At 38.6% G+C, this 17,550-nt stretch overlaps 1 long non-coding RNA gene across 1 annotated transcript in view; it reads left to right on the top strand.

Annotated features, from left to right (window-relative positions):
• The first annotated feature begins 1,414 nt into the window (after positions 1 to 1,414).
• LOC109304874 overlaps positions 1,415 to 17,550 on the top strand; it is a 23,399-nt gene continuing 7,263 nt past the window's right edge. Inside the window, exon 1 of the long non-coding RNA XR_002099499.1 lies at positions 1,415 to 1,557. This is a non-coding gene — a long non-coding RNA (uncharacterized LOC109304874). The remainder of the gene's footprint in view (positions 1,558 to 17,550) is intronic.

The following is a 17,550-nucleotide window of genomic DNA, read 5'->3' as shown; positions in this document are numbered from 1 at the left end:
TGTCATGGGTAGGTGTGGTGGTGGGGGGTGGGGTGTGGGATTGAGAATCCCAATAGGGGAAAAATGTTATGGGGAGGGGTATCATAGAGTCCCTGGCACATGGCAGGGGAGCATACAGAATGGGTTGCATGTGGGCACTTTACATGAGAGAAATCGCAGGGGTACAAGGGAGTATTTGGAATTGAAAGAAACAGTTGGATGGTAGACAGAGAGCTTGGGGAATGAGCTCTGCCTACAGAAGCTAAACTGTGTGTAACCCCTAGTTATATGCTTAGCAAAGGAAAAGGTTTTTTTTCCCCAATGACTATAGAAAATGAATTTCTGGCAGGGGGTATTACTGTTCTAGACCAGGGACAACCTGGCTATACAAGATAGAAAATAAACCTGAAACTTCTTAAAATTGTAATTAGAGTTGCAAAATAAAGATAGACTAGATTAATTAGTTTACCACATAACCAGTGCAAAATTGTTTGATACAGTATATTTGCTTTAGCTGGTTTAGTTTGAAAGGTGATTGTTAAAAAGGTTTTTTTTTTTAAGTTGGATATGTGCCATTTTTTATGCTTCTTTATGTTGTATAAAGAGGAGATGAAAGGATCTTTAAATAGTTCATTTGTTTTCTGCTTTGGACACATCTAAGTATCAGTTCATGTATTCCCTGGTTTACCTGGAGGAGCCACAGAGAGAAGGAGGCTTACGTTAAACTCTCACATTTTAACCCAGAAGCTGGAAATGCTGAATGTTTAAGAAAGATGTTACTCCAAAATAAATATTTATAGAAATAAACAAAACTAGGAGTTCTAAATGCTCTGACTTAAACTCCCTTCCTATCTGCATTGCTCAGTTTTGACATTTCACTAGTTTCCTGGTCTTTTAAACTGGGTTGGATCTGAATTTCTAAAGTAAAAATCTAAAGGGAAAACAGACCCGTTCTCTTTAAAAAAAAAACCTTTGAGACTTCCTTTTTACATCATAAGCTAAAAAATGGTATAAGTTTATTTTTCGCCCTTTGCAGGTCCTCTTTAAGCATCTAAAGTGGTAATACTTCATCTGTTTCCCCTGGGAGATTATTTCAGTGCTGATTTATCTTTACTGTCAGTACAGTTTTCCCATTATTCAGTATAATTTCTCATCTATTTCCATTTCAGCCTGTGATGCCCAGACCATGCCTGCTTTATGGTAAAATTGCTGAAGAACAGAGATCTTGACTCAGTTTATGCCAATGGTTTACATCTATTTTGGGGTTGCATTTCTGATCTTGTTCTGTCTTCTGTCCTGTGCTTCTGTGAATATTGCCCTTATATTTATTTGTCATCTTTTTATGCATTTCACGGGTTTTTCCTTTCTTCCTTTTTTTCCTTGATTGCCTAGTCTTTGTCTATGATCCCTCTTCTATACTTCTTACTCCGAAGAAAATTCCTTGGGTAGAAAGAGACACCTTTTGAAGGCTCTCTGGGGCTAACCGTATAGGCTCTTACACATAAAGGCTATGTACAGACATTCAAAAAACCTGAGGTGGAATTGATCTCAGTTACACAGTTTTTTGTAAGCTGCATAGTTTAGATCGGTAGTGAGAAAACACATTTGCCACATGTTTGCCCTTTGTTGCAGGGGAGGAGGAGTGGGGTGGAAATCTTAGATTAGATTCTGCCATTTTTAAACTGGTCTGTGTGTGCCAAATTTCTGTTCTGTTATGGATATAAACTGATTTTATGTGCTGAACTGCTGTCCTGTTACAGGTATAGACTAGTTTCTGATCACTTATATTGGTAAAAGTTTAATGTTTGTATCTAGCTGAAGTGAGTATCTTAGCACTTAAACAGAAGATGACTTCATTCATCACATGCAAACCGTGTAGTCAGCAACACTGGCAGTTACTAGCAAAAATTAGAAGGTCAAATTGCTATGGAAAAGCTTCTAGGCCTTATACTCAGCAGGAGCTCTACACTGTACATGAAGAGAGAAGGGCAGAGCTGGAATTATGTAACTTTCCATGCCTTCCCATTTACTATTGGGTAGGAGTGGGAGGCAGGAAAGTAGGGGAATCCTACATATATATACCTATGAATGGCACCTACCAGCTCTCATCACAAATTCTATATTCTTCTGCCAATACCTAATAGAAAATAATATTTATAATTTAACAGGAATTAATCAAATGAAATTCTATAAAAATCTAATACAGTTGATAGAAATTTAATCTAACAATCCACAGAGTTTTATAGAAAAGATTATATCTCTACTTTTTTTAAGCCATGATTCTGTTGCTGAGAGATAATTATTTCTCTTAAATTCTGTAGGATAATGCAAAAAAAGAAAGCACATAGAAAGTATATCTTTTTTTTAGATACCATTCATTATAAAGCTACATTCATTACCCTGTATGGAGGCCACAGTTACAATGTAATTACAGTATTTGTGTTTACACAAAGATGTGATTCATAACTGTACACTTGAACCTGGATTCTAAAAGGATGTGTTAATTATGTAACATGAGGGTTACACAGTTAATTCCATCCTATAATAAATGTCCTGCTTGTAGGATATTTTAGCTTGTAAGTATGTGGGTCATTCAGTATAGCTTCAAAGAAATGTTAGTGTACATGGATTCTAAAAGTATCTTTTTAAAGTATGGGACTATAGAATTAACATTAAGAAATTAAATCATGCAGTTAATTTTCCACTTTCACAAATTAGAAGCAATTATGCAGATATAAAATATAGAAAATGGGGTACTTAATCTATCTGTTTTATTAAATATATTGTCATTTTCTAAATTATCTTGTAGGAAACTTCCTTATGCTTCTTGGAAGCTTCCAGCAGTGATCTCCTGAGAAAAAGCTTCATTCTCATGTATTGAAAGTGATAATAGTTGAACTGTTTTCACTTACCTCAGTGTCTTGAGGAGAAGAAGCATACTTTTTCTCCTCCAATATTTCCAGAGAACATCTCCCATCACTCTTTCTATGGCATGGCATGAGGAACTATATGGCAGAATTATTTTCCCTTTGTATACCTAAATGATGGCTTTCTAGCTGCATGACTATGTGAAAACACATGAGCAGTGTTAGATGGTGAAGGAAGAAGACATGGCTCTCCATCCATTTTATCTAATGACTATTGAATGCAAGGGATAGTGGCTCAGTTTCAAAAAGGAGTGTTGGAGAGGGGCCAGGATAAGACTTAACCTGTGTTGGGAAGTAAGAGAAATATGGATTCAAATGCTCTCTGGGTATAGAGCAGAAAGCTAGAAATGTGGGTCTTCTGCTTCCTGAAACCATTCAGCTAATGGCAGGGTCCTCCCTAAACATGGCAGCGTCCTCCCCAACTTTCCTGGTATGTTGAGGTATGTGTATGTACTATATTGTGCATCCTTAGTCTATGTGTGCACACTTATGTGCGATTGTTCAGAACCAGGACCGGAAACACTCAGGAAATGGCTATAAAACTGCCATTTAGGTGCACAAAGGGAAACAGAATGGCCCTTGTGTCTTCTTGATTTTCCTGCTAAAGGAACCTATCTTTCTTTTCCACTTGCAAGCCTTTTTGTCTTGGATCCTACAGATGTTCACACTCAAGTGTCCTGCTAAAATACCTGTGTGCTGGGTAAAATGTGTTAGCACTTTTTTTCCTGGGACATTTCTGTTTGTGTTTGTATGTTAATTGTGGCTCATTTCATTTAAGTGTGGTTCATTCCAAGGGAAATGTTGTCTGGCTATATGCTGTCCCTGGCCACCTACTGGTAGAGCAGCAACAATACAGTGTGGAAGAACTATGCACGTAGAGGGCTGTGCTGCTCCTGTTTCGTCTTAGTCAAATCCCAGGAAAGTCAGGACCACCTCAAATAAGATGTCCATTTACATCCTCTGGAACAAGCGTAAGGTTGGTAAGTTTAGGACAAACCCTACCTCAGGACTGAATAATACTGATTTATATTTTAATATCACACAGTCATTGTGGTTAGAAGTTTCAGTGTACTTGCCTTAAGTATTAACTTAAATGTTATAGTATTGCTTCTCTAAAACTATTTAAACCTTTCTAAAAAGGCCAGGTCCATTAAAATTTGAATCATAGTCCCTTAGTTACATATATAAAATGTGAATCTCCTATGTTGTATCATATTTTTGTTAAAAATTAAAATGGAAAAACAATGTAATTATACCAGCAAGGACAGATCCAGAAGGGGTGCAGTAGCCTGACTGCCCCCCGCTCCCCTTTCTGACCATGCTGCTGAAGCAGCAGCCAGGGATTTAATTCTCAAAGAAGGTAAGCATTTACCATAGAATCTTAGAAAATTAGGGTTGGAAAGGACCTCATGGCTATCTAGCCCACCCCTTTGCTCACAGCAGTACCATCCCCAACTAGATCCTTCTAGCTTTGTCAAGCTGGACCTTAAAAACATCTAAGGAGAGAGATTCCACCACCTCTCTAGCTAGCTTGTTCCAGTGCTTCACTCCACTCCTAGTGAGAGAGTTTTTCCTAAAATCCATTTTCCCCCTTCCTTCCCCTCTGTGATCAAAGGCATGATCCCTTTCTTCTTCATCTCCTTCTCCTCCCCTGGCCTGGAAGGGAAGGGTTAGGGGGATGGAGTAGGAGAGGGGAGCTCCTACCTGCTCCAGCTGGGTTGCAGAGGGGCTGAGTTCTGCCTGGGTTTGTGACAGCAACTGTAGTGGGCAAGCACATTCCCCCTCTCTGACTAATACTCCGAGGTGTTCCCCCACCAGGAGCAGGCTCAGGGAAGGGGAACATGCCCCCTGACCACTCTCACTGCTGCCACAGTCCCCAGTGAGTGCAGTGCCACCAGGCTAGAGTAGACAGGAGATCATCTTACTCCCAGGGCAGCACCTGGCAGTGGCAGGCAGGAGATGGGGAGAATGGGAGGGGAAGGGATGGAGAGGGAAGAAAAGGAGTGGGGATGTGCCTCTGAGCACAGAGGGCAAGGGAAGGGAGGAATGCTTACCTTCCTTGGGACTTAGATGGAGCTGAAGAAGCAGCAGCTGAGGGCTGTCTTGCCGTGGTGGTGGGGAGCAGGGGGAGGAGTCTGGAACCGGGGAATGCAGCCACCCCTTCAACTGCACTTCCCTTTGCCAAATCCTGGATCTGTTTCTGCAGCCATCCCTGCAGTGCTTCACCCCCCTTTACAAAATCCTGGATCTGCACCTATATATCAGTCTGAGTGTGGTTATCCATTATAATTCAATTGTTATTAATCTGTTTACCATTTATTTACATTTTCCTGATATTTAAGTCGGCTGTGGAAGATGTTCTCATGCTTGAATGCCTTGCATGAGATCTGCAAGCTTGCTGCTAAAGTCATTGGTTTTTCTCTCTGAGTAATTCTGCTCAGCTCTGCTCCATTTCCCCCTCAATACTCAGTTGAATATATTGGAAAGTGACCAAGGGTCTGATCCAATGCCTACTGAAATAAGTGGAAAATTTTCCATTGATTTTCATGGATATTGGATCAGGCCCCAAATGAATGAAAAAATGCTGAGAAGACTGATGGTTTATACAAGAAAACAAATTGTGGATGAAGAAAGGGCAATTACTAGAATGAAGAGTCCTGACCTATGCCCACTCTTGACTCGGGAGACACACAGATTATCTAAACTGATCAGAGCTTCAGCTGGATTAAGATGTGTTGAGGCTGACTGAGGTTTGCCAAGAGGGAAAACAAAGAAGCCGACATGGAAATGATTTATACAAGCAGAAAAGATTACCACAACAAGCAGCAAATGAATGAATTATTAATTAATCTGATCTGGGAGGAAATTATAAAAGCCTTTTCAAGAAAAAAAATCTTTAAAAAATGGAGCAATCACTCAACCCAGCTTCAAAAAACAGCAATATTTATTTGAGAAATGTGCTAAAGAAATATGAAGCCAGCCTCCTAAATTAACGTAGAAGGTGAGTAATTTGAATCAGACTATTAATACCATTAGAATTGATTGCCTTAAGATTTGTTGTTGTGCTGTTAGATTAAAAGATAGATCAATGTCAGTTTTGTACTGGAGTCCCTCCCCTTCAAATCAATCAATGAGCAAGGCTGTTCCGCACAACCCTGGTGTATGTTTACCTCCTTTCTGTAGTTGGAATTATAGGATGACTTATGTCATTAAGCTATTGTCCGTAGGCCAATGTGCTCCACACTGAGGATGGCAAAATATCTTTATTATAGAGTTTTCCTAGTCATGTGGGTGTTGTTGTTTTGAGGCATTTGGAGCCAATTTTAATTCCTATAGCAGCATGGAAACTAATATTGTTGGAGTATATTGAGATTTATACTGCTTTCACTGACATCTGTTACAATGTATGAAATTTATACTGAATCTTATCTTTATCAATCTGACCCCAAATTAGTTAATAAAAATGATCAGTTAGTAATAATTAGCAGTATTTCCAAGTGTTGGATTATGCCATTTTGTCAGAACTTCAGGAATGGTGTGTTCTTTGGCCAGCTGGTGCTTGTATTTGATCCTTGGCTTATCTTTGCTTACTGCATTACACTCAGAAGCCATATTGTGCTGCTTTTGGGAACACAGGTAATGGGCTTGTGGCCTCAACTGCAAAAATACTCTTTTCAAATGCAAATATACCTTAAAATGCAAGTCACCTACATGCAGAACCCACAAGGAGGAAAAGCCACTGTTGCTGCTGCCAGTTTCCTGAGTTGTTATTGTCTCTTGTTAATTTCCAGCCTGGTAATTCCGCATCTAGGGCCTCCGAACTGGTGCCACTTCCTTAAATGGTTGGCACTGGGGGAGGATCCTGTAAAGGCTCAAATTTCACTGCAGCCTGCAAACCCCCTGCTAGCACTGCCTGCATTTTGCAGTGGAAAGGAAAAAGGGAAAAAAACAACATTGGCACCATAAGCTAGACCTAGTTTTCTTTTCTCTGGTCTTCAGAGAGTGCCTACCTCACTGAACTACAGAATCAATGTTTATTTACTCTCCTTCCGGCTTGATGAATTTTACATTGCTGGTTTCCCAGTGGCCCAATGTCAGCAGAGGAGGTAAGCAGTGTCCCTATCCAGACTAATCTATGCACTGTTGGTTATGCTCTTCTCTTGAGATATAGAAGGTGGGAGTTTAAAGAGAAGATGTTAGGCAGAGAAGACATAAAACCTAGATGGTTCCTTGGTGAGCACTATTGTCCAAAAGGTGAGCATCAGCTCCCCTGCATTCAAGTATGAACATGTGGTGCTCTGTCATGTCTCAATGCTCTTGTCATTTCCTAATGCAGATATGGACCTCCTCTCTGGGTGCTCTACATTGGGAGCTGATGGAATAGTCTGAAAACAGGTATTCGGAAGATACTGGTATTCTGAGAATTTTCTTCAGCGGGGATGAAGAGAACTCCTATGAATGTGATTGTCATATGTGCATTTCAATCTATGCAACACCCAGAATGTGAGAGAGAAAATATTCTGCCTCAGGATGTAAACCAAGCTAGAGGCATTTTTTTCCCTCATCATATTTTATTTGTTCTTTCTATGTTATAATTGCTGCGGAAATTATGATTTCAAAGAAAAATATGCATTTTTAGAAAGACACTGTGGCCAGCAATAAGAATGGACGTACCTTGTTGCTGTTTCCTTTCCCTTTTAATGTTAACATCCATTCATCCTTTCCAGTGGAATGAGTTGATGCACAGGAAAAAGTGACACACAGCTAAAGGTTTACCCACACCCTTGCATGGCAGAGTCATCTAATTAAATGAACACAAACCACTGGTTGTTAAAAATAGAACACTGTAGCTAAGGGCAAGCATTTTCAAAGCACTGAGCCAAAAGGTAATACCTATCATGACAAATTGTACAAGGATAAACTCAGAGAAGGTAACTTAAAAAAAGATATGTTCTGAATTTGAAAACAAACATACACACCACAGAATAAATCTTTCCATTTTACTAGTAATAAAGACAATGCTAATGACCAAAAAGGTTCAGATGGCACAAAGTGTTGAAGGTATTTTTTTCCATAACTACAAATAGTGTTTTTCTCTTAGGTTTGGTAACTTATGATGTTGTTTGGTTCATTGATTTATTTTTCATTGATTTATCTTCCTCGAGGTTTTCTGAGAACTTATTCCCTTTTCAGACAAAAAATATTTGAAAGTATTACATATTTTTATAAGTAAATGTAGCACCGATAAAAGCTGTTGACTTGGCAACCTTTGAGACTTCAGTTGTATATCTATGCTATGCAGTTTAAGCACAAAATAAATTTCCTCATAATGCTTCATTAATGTGCTTCACACCTGGGTGGGAAGGATCACTTCTGGGGGAAGAGGGTACTTTAGTCTCCAGATCTGATACATCCATAGACTTAAAGATGAATATGTCAGGAAGAAATAGTAATGAGATTTTTCTGTAATATAGATATTTGTCTAGGAAAATGTATAGAACCCCAATCACATAGACACGGAACAAGCTATCATATTAAAAGATACCTATAAGAATGCTTTTGCAAGGTCCAATGATGAATTAAGCAATCTCAAGAAAACATTACATAGCTTTCAAAAAATCATCTAGCCCTTTCTTGGGTTGTATTCAAGCCTTTGACCCAGAGGTGGAAGGGTTTGTATCTTATTACGGTTCCCCTGAGTCATCCAGTCTCTGAATCTGTGAACCTCTCCAGAGCAATTCCATGGTCTGTAGCAAAAACACCTACCAGGGGAATAAAGCTGATTAGCTGCAGACTTCTCTGCTAGAAGTGTAGATATCAAGCCTTGTTGTACCTTTTTTCCCTTCCCAGAAATATTGCCATTCACTATTTTTCTTCCAAAACTTTTTAGAATCTTCATCCCATGTAAATGACTTATTTCCATCATTTTTGTGGCAAAAATGGCAGAGCTTTTACCAGCAAAAATGTTAATTTTTTGGTATTTTCTTCACCATTATTATAGAGAACAGCACCCATTAGTTTTATAGTGAAAATAAGTTTTCAGTGTAAAATAAGTGGGAAAAAAACTTTCTATTAAAAAAAAATGTAAACATGCACAAATGTTTTGCTTTTCCACAAATCTAATAAAATCTGTTGGCATATTTGAAACCTAGTTTTTCTATTTATAAGTAAATCCAAACTAGCAAGTAACATCTGGGCCTGAAACTCTAGCCAGAATTTGAATCACTGGTGTCCTGTATTGTTTAATATATGAAAGATTGTGCAGCATCTCCCATTCAAGAAAGCATTCACCAAGGCTTTCTCTAATTATGAGAGTTTAATGCATCAGCTTTAAGGATCCCAATCAGAGATTAGAAAGTGGTGAAAGTCTGTCTTTTTAAAGGTTTTGAACTGGATATCCAAAATCACTACTCCTTTTTGAAAACCTTGTCCATAACCACTTGGCATTGTTAAGTCTTTTATTTAATAAAGATATACATAAGCAGCTGCTTACGTGGTTTCCAAGACTGGGGACTTTGTGAATTACAAAAAAAGATCTATCCTAACAAAAATAGAGTTGTGACCTTGCTTTGTTCTTTTGATTGAAACGATACATAGAATAATGAAAAAAAATGTTTTCAACGTTGCCTTTATTTTTTAAGATGTTTACAATTTCCTTTACTCAAGAGTGGGACTTTATCAACTCTATGATTTATTTTCAAATGTGGCCCACCATACATATTTTTCATAATGAAGTTTCATCTGGCATATACTTTCTTCCATGCCTTCACTCCATTATTTAACTCAGTATGTTACATATCATTTTCTCCAATTAGCCTGCATTTGGATATTTATTTTTTATGCGATAAAAGGTTCTGTTGTATATACCATTTTCCCCAGAAAAAATGCTTTGTGCTACAGCTTTTCTGAACCACAGTTGTACCTAATCTGCTATAGAGAGTCTGGATGCAACTGTTGTATGATTTGTAACATCATTCTATGCAATTTTAAATTATCTCAGTGATTCAAATCATTGAATGTATTTTAACTAGAGAGATGTAAACAGCCTGTTTAACTTGACCTTCAAATGTCCTTTCCATTACAATCCCAAGCCAATTTCAATGGTGTACAATATAAACTATGTATGCAGCCTGTTACTATTGGATATAGCTGTGAAGTGGCATTCCCCCTTCCCATTCTTGATGCCTGTCATGCTTCGTCAATGCTGACAAGCAATTATTAGTCTTTGTTTCTTTTATACTGTATATTGGCAAAACAATCATTGCAGGGAATTGTAGAGGTAGAAACCATTATCTTTGCACTATAGTGGTAACATAGCTTTTAGGCTTACTGAAAATATCCATTAGGTTCTGTTCTCTTATCTACAAATGCTTTCTACTTTGCTTTGTGTTGCTCCGGGAGTTGTATCACTAACTTCTGCTGCATTAAGGATGGATAACTTTATTCTTTCATCAGTTGATTTTTATTTTCTACTGGACTTTGTTCAGGGCTAAAGGCATTCTTCATTCATTTTGATTCCCATTATATTAGCTGTAATTTGGATATCACTTTTAGGTTCATTGACTTCGAAGATTTTATTTTTCTTTTAGCAGATATGACATGGTATGATGTTCCCTCACAATTAAAAAAAGAAAAAAACCAAAACTGAACAGATTGAGCCAAGTTTAATCTCTGAGCTGGGAGGAGGATATATGAATTCCACTATGCTGGGTAGTTTTGTCTGCATGAGTCACATATATCATTGTCTCAAATACTCTTAATAGCCCTCAAGCACTTAAGCAGTGAACAACAATAAAGAACAAAGACTTTACTGGTCCCTCAGCTACTAATGCAGTGCAGTCATGCCGTCTCACTTGAATTTGAACAGATCCAAATTATCAAAGAACTTATCTACTGTAGGAGTTTTCCCTGATTCCAGAAATCAATAGCCAGTCACCAGTATAGCTACACCAAAGCAAATGTTTGGTGGAGAAGGTCCTGAGAAACTCCAAGAGCCACTTTAATAAAGTGCCTCCCCCCTGCCCCGCCCCTGTCCACCCCAGACCACACGTAAAGACCCCTCTACTTTCCAGACAAATGCTAACCTAGCAGGTCAAACTGTTGGTCTGTTTATTTTTCCACAACCCCACTTTGAGGGACTTCTACACAGATGTGCACCTACCCAGGATCCTCAAAGATCATACATTGCCTCAATCAGTCCCTTCTGAGCATTCTCAGAAGGACAAGTCAAGTTGTGCAGGTGGAACCTGGATCAAAAATCTGTATAAATGGCAAAAAAAAAAAAGCCTTTTGCAAAGCCACATTTAAATGCATAAGTAGCATTTAGATTCTTTTATACACCCCTAGGATTTACACCTGAGGTTGTGCACATACATACATTTGGAACCCTTTCAAAAAGGAACATTTTAAAAGGGCAGCAGCTGTTATGTTCTAATTGTTTTGTGTAAAGGAGCCAAGAACAATTCAAATGTAGCAAATCCCTTGCAACCACTACAGTGTCCAAGCTGGAGTGATTTTGCTTCATATGTATTGTTTTCAGCTCATTCACACATAAACATTCGATGTTTCAGCTACTGCCCTTTTGGAGCAGTCCTTTTACAGAAGGGATCCAACAGTAGGTGTGTCCACTCTCTAACTACTAATATCCACTACCACTAGTGAGTGGGTGTGTCTACTCCCTAAGAGTTTCCAGGGGAGTTATAGGTCAATAGTGTGTGTGTAAGAAATGCATCTATCTTGGGGTTTTCTATAGAATACTTCTCATTATAGTTTCAAAGATCCAGACTTTAAACCCCTTTTCTTTAATGAAGAGTATCTTATTCTGCAAATGGTCTCATTTTAACCAGATAATAAGTTATCATTCAGCACAATATATGACCCAATTTGGCCCCTAGTTTTGTCTTCTACAGTCACAGAAAAAAAACCTTTTTGTAATTATGCTTCAGGTATTTGTAGACCGTTATCAAATCCCCCTCAGTCTTCTCGTTTCCAAAGTAAATAATCCTAGTTTCTTCAGTCTTTCCTCTTAAGTCATATTGTCGAGACCTCTAATAATATTTGTTACTCTGTGCTGGACTTTTCCAATCTGTCTACATCTTTCTTGACGTGTGGGGCCCAAGCTGGACACAGTACTCCAAGGGGAAGCCTCATTAATGGCAAGTAGAGTGGAAGAATCACTTTCCTTGATTTGCAAGTGACACTCCTGTTCATATGACTCACTGGGTGCACCTACACATTACTGTGCCATCATTTATTACTTCCTTTTAGAAGTACTAAATGATGGCACAGTAACAGCTTGTGCACATGGTTATTTTTAGCTGCTATGTCACCATAGCAAGCTGCTATAGTGAGGGAGCGTGCCACTATAGTGACATAGCTGCAGCATCATGGTTCTTGATGGGCCTTGATAGGTTATTTTTATTATGCATTGTGCACATGGTTATTTTTAGCTGCTATGTCACCATAGCAAGCTGCTACAGTGAGAGACCGTGCTACTATAGTGACATAGCTGCAGCTTCATGGTTCTTGCTGACAGGTGCTTTATCACCATAGTGCGTTGCTACAGTGATGTAATGTCACGTGTAGATGTGCCCAGTATGAGTTTGACTTTTTTTGCACAAGAATACACTGTTGGCTCATAATTATCTTATGGTCTACTGTAACCCTCAGGTTCTTCTCTGAGTATTGCAGCCTAGTCAGTCATTCCCTGGTCTATTCTGTCCCAGGTACAAGACTCTACATTAGTCCTTTATGAATTTAATCTGATTGATTTCAGACTATTTATCCAGTTTATCTGGGTCATTTTGAATCCTAGCCCTGCCCCCCAGAATGTCTGCAACCCCACCCAATTTGGTGTAATCTGCAAATTTGCAAAATGTGTATTCAACCCCATCATTTAAATCATTAATGTAGATGCTAAACACTACTAGACTCCTGGATACCACTTGATATCTCTTCCCAACTAGACATGAAGCTACTGATGACTACTTACCGATACAACCAGGTATATATCCACCTTACAGTGCTTTCATCTAGTCTGAATTTCCTTAGCTGTTTAACAAGAGTGTTGTGAGAAACAGTGTCAAAAGCCTTGCTGAAGTCAAAGTATATCATATTCACTGCTCTCTCTCCATTCACAAAGCCTGTCACCTCATCATAGAAGGAAATCAAGTTGGTTAGGCATGACTTGCTCTTGGTGAATACCTGATGACTGTTCTTTATCACCTTGTTCTTCTCTAGATGTTTTTCAGTAAATTTCTTGAAGACCTGCCCTGTGATCTTTCCATGTATCAAGATCAATCCGACTGGTCTGTAGTTCCCTGAATCTTCTTTCTTCCCTTTCTTCCCTTTTTAAAAGAGGGCAGTATATATACCGTTTTCCAGTAATCTGGAACTTCAGTCAACTTCAACAAAAATCTCAAAGAGGATAGCCAATGTCTGTGACATTACTTCAGCTAACTTTTTGAGTATCCTTATCTATCCTTACTGACTTGGAAGCATTTAGGTTCCTAATAAATAATTCCTAACCCATTCTGCCACTACTATAGGCTCTTTGTTTGTCTCCTTTTCTATTTTTGCTGCTAACTGTTCTTGTCATTTGGTAATTGACTATATTCATGAAGACTAAAGTAAAACACGCATGAAATAATGTCTTCTCTGCATGATCCATAACTGAATTGCTTTCTGCATTCAGTAAGAGACCTATGCTTTCCTGGTCTTCCTCTTACTTCTAACACACTTGTGGAATCCTGTTTTATTGCCTTTGAGTCCCTTGCCAGGTGCACCTCAAATCATACCTTGGCCTTTCTGATTTTTTCCCAGCATGACCATGTAATAGTCTTATATTCTTCCCCAGTACTATGGCCAAATTTCCACTTTTTGTAGGATTCTTTTTGAATTTCAGTTCAGTGAAGTGATCACACCTAGTTATAACTAGCTTTTAGATGGAGTTTGATATATTTATGAATAGAATTATGTAATTTTATTTCTAACAATAGCAGGAAACTGACTTGGATGACTCAGGAGGTCTTTTCCAGCTCTAGGTCATAAGGAACAGGTTATCTTGCTAGTTTCATTTCCCTTTTCTTAACTATCTGTAACACAAAACTCAGTTCATTCTGTTGTCTCCTCCTTGTGTTCCTTCTCAGAAGACAACAGCTGACATCAGCTTTTTATAACTGTGGAATAAACCTCACTTCACATACTAATTTATCATAAATAAAAAAAACCAAACAGTTTCTGGACTTTGGTGAAGCTGATCAGCCCTGCATGGACTTTTACAATGGTTTATAAGATATTAATATTTCACAAATGTAGAAATAATCAAATTCCATCTATTAAAACTAATAGTATACCCCACAGAATAATTTGGAAAAACAAAACAAACTATTAGGCAATTCTTCAGTATAACTCTTTGCTCTGGTGTATTGAGTGGGAATGCATAGTGGTACATTAAGTGGAGAGTTTAAAGGGTATAGTTAAAATGAAGAAGAACAAAACAAAACAAAATCAATCAAACAAGATACTTACCATCTTGGAAGGTTGGTTATATGTGTAAAATAACAATTAAGGGAACCCAAATGACTGTCTCTTCATCTCCACACAAATCCATAATGTTAGATCCTCAACTTTCATATAGTATTAACATTCACAACCCAAACCATACCCACCTCTTAGGCTCTCTCATACTCATAAGACTAATGTAAGAATCAGCCAGCCCCTAGGTATGAATCACCTACCTACTCAGTCATTTTCTTCGAACTCACCACACCATTTGAATCAGTTATAACAACCTCTATCCATTTCCAGCCTGGCTTTTTTTTTGTTTTCTCCCTACTTCATAGTGTGGGAGAAGGTCAAGAAAACACAAGGATCATTAAAAATAGAACAGCATTTGGGTTATGGGACAACAACAACAAATCCACAAAAAGTGAATTTATCTGTTTTATTTTCCATTCCTCTATCCTAAAAAGGACCAGTACATTATTCTGCATATATATGAAGGAAGGTGGCTTCTTGACTGCAGGGGAGATTTTTCAAAGGCACAGAGAACAGTTAGGTGCCAGATTCCTATTTGAATTCGCTAGGGTCTACCTGCCCTTTGTGTTTTCGAAAATTTCCACTTGAGATTCTTGTTCGCTGAGTTTAAGCCCGCAGCCATTTTCTATGACTGAGTTACAAAAGCCCTGTAAATAGGGGCTTAGGCTAGGAAAGGTTGACAGACCCCTAACTCTTGTGGTGATAGCAGGTTCTGTTGTAATTAATACCTTGAAATCTGTAATGACTGTACATATCAAAGTTTGAAAAATCCTTTGTTAACACTAGCCTGCTTCTCAAACAGAAGTCCATTAGAATCAGATGCTTCCTGCAGGCTATTATTGTTTCCGACAAACCAGTTTCATACAATATTTACATTCCAGCTCAGTAGTGGTAATTATACCTTTCCTAAAGCCATGTGAAGGGTTGAGAAAATGACTCTCTTATTCAAATTTTGTTTCCTAGCTAGACATTGATTTGTTCCAGTGGAACTGACTACAATCTCTACCTCCTTTCCCCATTCCCATTGACTTAAGGATCTGAACCCTTTGTGAATCTTACAATTTAAAGTTGATATAGAAAAAAGTGGCTTTGCTAGCTACAAGTTAATTTCCTAGAAACCTATGGAAATGTACTTAATGTATATTAGGGGTGTGCGAAGTGGGCCCTGTTCGATTCGGATTCAGCCTGAATCAGGGACAGTGGTTTGATTTGTTGATTTGGATCGCTGTCCCTGATTCAATTCGGCCGAATCCGAATCTGAAGATTCGATGCTGATTCAGAGAATCAGCGATTTGGCCACAGGCACAGCTTTAAAAGTTTTTTCTACATAACTTGAGATAGCAGGTGCAGCTGGGGTGGATGGAGTGCCCCACAGGAGTACGGGGTGGGGGTGGTACTTCACTTGCTCAGCAGTGAACCCGGAAGTGGACCAGAAGTACTTCCAGGCCACTTTTGGGTCTGCCAGGGAGCATGCTGGGGACCCTTCCTGTGCCCCCCCCAGCTCAGTGATCAGCCACGGGGAACCCTGGGAGCCCCGCTCAGACCCAGAAGGCACCAGTCACTGAACCAGGGGGGCACGGGGGGACACCCCCAGTGCACTCCCCAGAGGACCCAGAAGTGTACCGGAAGTACTTTCAGTCCACTTACAGGTCTGCTGCTGAGCATGCTGGGGAGCCTCCCACATTTCTGTGGGACACTCCTTGTGCCCCAGGATTGCAGCACTCATGAGCCCCTGCTACCTAGAGGTATTGAGAAAAAATCTTTAAAACTTTGTCTAGGTCTAAATCTTTCTGAATCTCTCTGAATCAATTCAGAGGGTGCTGATTTGATTCGGAGAGATTAAAGGTGCCTCTGATTTAATTTGGATTCGTAGATTCAGTTACCGAATCAGGCTGAATCTCCACCAGATTGAATCAGGGATCGAAGCTTTGCACAGCCCTAATGTATATCAATGGAGAGAGACTTGGAGGCTTTGCTTTACTATCTCATGAACATGCATCTTTGTACCCTTTCCACTGTGCATGCATGGTAAACCACTGATAAAACTGGGTTGACCAGTGCTTCTTTAGAGTTAAGCCAGGTAAGACATACATCCTAAAAAAATAGCTTGTGTTTATCCTGTCATAAAGGTGGTCATGACCATTAAGGCTGACCCATTAAGGGATATACTAATCTTAAAACCTTTAAAATATATATATATTCAAGTAGTAGTAAAATGGTTCCTGGCATTTTTCTTTCTATTTTACAATTACAGAATCCTAATTTTTTGAAGTGCTTTTCCCCTCTTTCTGTTCCTTGCTGCTACTGCAGTGTGGACAAGCCACCTAAAGAAAGAGAAGGACTTGACTAGGGGAAAAATATAATTGATTATCCACATGGAGCTATCAAATGCACAGAGTAGTCACACTGAAAATAAAGAAAAAAAATTTCTATGATCTTTCTGTTATAGTAATTTTTGGTTTTAATTGTAACAATGAGAAATACAGAATTTTGTGATAGAAGGGTGATTTTTAAGGTTATGGTGTCTTTGTAATAAACTATCTGCTTTCTGGGTTTTCACTTCCAAACAGATTAAATGGATTATTTTCAAACATTTTGTTGCACTGCTGTAGCTGATATGCCTCATGCCATTCAAGGTTAAATTATTTTAACTTACAAGAATATTTATATGGGAAGTATTTGCCTATTCATTTAATCAGGTTCAGAATTATCTGACCAATTAAACCTAAGCAGGACAACTCAAATGTCAGCAGTGAAATATCAAGACTTTTTCATTTGCTCATGATCAGTGCATAGAACTTCAAAAAAGTGTCAAGGGAATTTGAGAAAACCACAATCTGCTCTCACACACTCAAGCAGAAAGGTGAGAAATTGTTCAACCAAATTATTTGCTGTGAATTATTCACTCAGTTCTAATGTTCACATATTGGATGGGGCATTTGGCCACGTTCACAGTACAGGTAACATTATGCATCTCTTATTATGTCTCCTCATTCATTTAGATATGGTAGGAAGACCTGTACTGTGAAGAAGCTGGAGCCAGGGTTGTTTATTAATTCATGATTGGTGCTTAAAATGCTGACCACAGAAACAAAAACCATGAATT

Source organism: Gavialis gangeticus, unplaced genomic scaffold (assembly GCF_001723915.1).
Source record: "Gavialis gangeticus isolate Ggan-Ray unplaced genomic scaffold, GavGan_comp1, whole genome shotgun sequence".
NCBI classification, from domain to species: Eukaryota; Metazoa; Chordata; order Crocodylia; family Gavialidae; genus Gavialis; species Gavialis gangeticus.
This window is presented reverse-complemented; position numbering and strand designations above follow the sequence as displayed.